The sequence below is a fragment of the Sinohyriopsis cumingii genome, unplaced genomic scaffold, assembly GCF_028554795.1.
Source record: "Sinohyriopsis cumingii isolate HCF-2022 unplaced genomic scaffold, ASM2855479v2 utg000036l, whole genome shotgun sequence".
Taxonomy (NCBI): Eukaryota; Metazoa; Mollusca; class Bivalvia; order Unionida; family Unionidae; genus Sinohyriopsis; species Sinohyriopsis cumingii.
The window spans coordinates 87,147-90,636 of NW_028315863.1; the positions used below are offsets into that span (position 1 = coordinate 87,147).

General features: G+C 35.6%; 1 long non-coding RNA gene across 1 annotated transcript; it reads left to right on the forward strand.

Annotated features, from left to right (window-relative positions):
* Nucleotides 1–729: 729 nt before the first annotated feature.
* LOC149774992 (uncharacterized) lies at nt 730–2,794 on the forward strand. The gene is made up of 2 exons (XR_016416651.1): nt 730–907; nt 1,109–2,794. It is a non-coding gene; the product is annotated as an uncharacterized LOC149774992 (long non-coding RNA).
* Nucleotides 2,795–3,490: the final 696 nt, after the last annotated feature.

The window sequence follows — 3,490 nt, forward strand, 5'->3', positions numbered from 1 at the left end:
TTTTTTAAAGCCAAACAGAAAGTACAACTCTTACATAATGCACCAATTACAGTTAGTGTTGTTCTTTAATTCTGAATACAATGTTCCATACACCTTAAGATCCGCCCACCTGGACTTGCGCAATTGGTACCGTTATACCATTATTAAACAGTTATGGACCACCAAACCCGTAAATACTCTATTATTTCTTCACCCATTTCTATAGTTCTTCCGTACGATTAGTACCGTGTGTCCTTTAGGTGTACGGAACAGTGTGTTCAGAAATAAACTACAAAATTAGCTGTGATTGGGGCAATATGTAAGAGTTGTACTTCCTGTTAGGATTTTATTTTATTTTTTAAAAATGAGCCTCCTGGTAACATGTGAAATTATGACAATTTATATCTAGATTATGTGTTGTATTTTTATGATTTAAAAAAAATAATTGTAGTACACATAACTGAAAATGCTTCAGCTGTGACTAGATAACTCTTACCCCTGTCTAGTTTCAGCAGAGTTATCTCTCTTAATTGCAATTGGGTGCCTGGTTTTGTCCCTGTCAAATTGTCAATCTAACATTTTTCTCTATGACAGTGTGTGACATGCATGCTGAGGTCGGATAGAAAATATATTTATTTCACAAAACATTAGCATTGAAGTCTATGGAGAAACAATTGGTACCGAAATACCTGCTGTGACAATTGGAACATTGGTCAGTTACTTCCCCCTGATGTGATAAGGTGGCGCTTTAGTCAGGTAAACCCCTTCAATTCCGGTTTACTTCGTCTATGCTGAACCCATACTCGTGACTGTCTGAAAAATGCTTGTCGTGCCTCAGTGAAAAAGCCTATTACCTGTACTAGCCACATTTCTATTAAGATGGTTGGTCAAATGCATCAGTCGCACAATGAACGTGGTGTTCGTTATGGTGAGTACGTTATGACTTGGGCACATTTTGGTATTCATACATATGTACGTTTTGACTCTGTCAAGTTAATTTAGACTTGGGTATGTATTGAGTGTAATTCTCTGGCCAGAGTCGGGATTCATGTATTGGAAAACTTTACTAAGTGCTTTCTTTACTCTCATTAGTCATATAATGACCATGTGTAAATCTCTTCGGTTTCAGGTCAAATCTCCACAGTCCAGGATGCAACGAATCTGAATTCATTAATCAGAAAGACTATTGCTGATGGAAGAAACCAAACAACATCAACAACAACAACAAGAAAAACCAAACAACAAACAAAAAACCGAACAACAAACAGCAAATACTCAATTGTGACATTCGTAATTAAAGGTACTCCAAGAGTTTCGACGTGAAGGAGAACATGCAGTTATACGTAGCTGAAAAGACATTGATGTCTGAAGTTTCTGATTAAATCATGTATGGCTTGAAAGAGCACGAGAGACTAGATGGAAATGAAAAGCCATTCAAGTGTGAAGTTTGTGACACCGTTCAGCCACAGGTCCACGGTGATTTTCCTTATGAGGGTACATACTGGAGTGAAACCATTCAAATGTGAAGTATGTACTAACATGTTTTGAAGGAGGTCAGACTTGAATGCCCACGTGATGATGCATATTGGAGAAAACAACATTCATTTGTGAAGTTTGTGATAAACTGTTTAGAGATAATGCCATAGTGAAGAAGCACACAAGAATACAATGTGGAGGAAAACCATTCAAGTGTGAAGTATGTCCTAACCTGTTTTGTAGGAGTTCAGACTTGAATGCCCACATGATGATACATATTGGAGAAAACAACATTCATTTGTGAAGTTTGTGATAAACTGTTTCGAGATAATGCCATAGTGAAGAAGCACATGAGAACACACTGCAGAGGAAAACCATTCAAATGTGAAGTATGTACTAACCTGTTTTGTAGGAGTTCAGACTTGAATGCCCACATGATGATGTATATTGGAGAAAACAACATCCATTTGTGAAGTTTGTGATAAACTGTTTAGAGATAATGCCATAGTGAAGAAGTACACAAGAATACAGTGTGGAGGAAAACCATTCAAATGTGAGGCTAGTGATAATATGCTTAGTGAAAGTGATGAGTTTTGGGTGAACTTGAAGATACATACAGGAGAAAAAACATTCAGTTGTGAAGTTTGCAATGAATTGTTTAGTAGGCATTTAAAGTTGAAAGAACGCACGAGGTTACATACTGGAGAAAAGCCATTCAAATGTGAAGTTTGCTATGAAATCTGCATCAATTGTTCAAAGATGAAAGAGCACTGGAGTGTACATACTGGAGACAAAATATTCTTCCAGTGTGAAGTTTATGACAAACTGTTTAACCACCGTTTTAGCATCAATGCTCATAAGAGGTTATATACTAAAGAAAAGCATTCAAGTGTGAAATTTGCAATAAAATATTCAGCGAGGTTACAACCTGAACAGGCACATTCAGATACTTACTGGAGAAAAACCATTTAAATTTGAAGTTTGTAAAATAATGTTTAGCCAGAGTACTAGTGTTACCAGACATATGAAATGTATCAAGGAGTAAAAACATTTATATGCAGTATTTGTGATATAATGTTTAGAGTGGTGATTCAATGAAGGACATGTAATACATACTGGAGAGAAACCATTCAAGTGTGAAGTTTTCTAGAATTGATCATTTCAAGAAGATCAAAATGACACATGTCATGAAAGCAGACAAGCATACATATGATACAATTGTGATAAAATGTTTGGGCAGTGTGCTCACATGGTCCAGATAAAATTCTGACATACAGAATTGATGACAAAAGTTTCCCCTCACCTCATCCGATGAATAAATTGATCTTTTGAACACTTATTTAAGTAAGTGTAGCCAGTCTTAGAAATTGTAACTGAATGCACCCAGGAGTAAGTTTTCAGTTTTCGAAATTCACTTGGGAATATTGCTTCAGTAGAAATTATGCCGGCATGAAAATAATTACTAGAACTACAAAAAGACACTGTACAATCTCTAGCTTTATATGCCTATTTTAATCATTACTTCATGTCTGTAGTCCACCTTGACTTCAAATCGTCAGAAAAGAAACTATGTTGTTGTAGGGTTTAACGCCATTTTTCAGCACACAATAGGCTATACATGGTGGCTGGTATTAATGGTGGAGTAAGAACCACTGACCCACAAGAAGCTACTGGCAAGCTTTCTCACATACCCACATTAGCTGAATCCAAGACTCAAACCCATGCATATATATATATATATATATATATATATATATATATATATACGTTTCTTGTCCATTTGATACTTTTTGTAGTCTCTTTGAAGTGAATAAAACAGTCCTTTATGTTGGGGCATACTATTTGTCACAAGAATTAAATCAAATTCAGCACTTTTGTTAAAATTAGACAGCAGTAGCTGCTACAAGGTTTAACAGCATATCAGCATGATCCTGGTTTAACTGTGTTTAGGAAATTTAGGTGTCCTTAGATAAGAAAGAAATCATAAAGGGTAATATCATTAAAATACAAAATCTATTCTTTGTTCTATATAAGC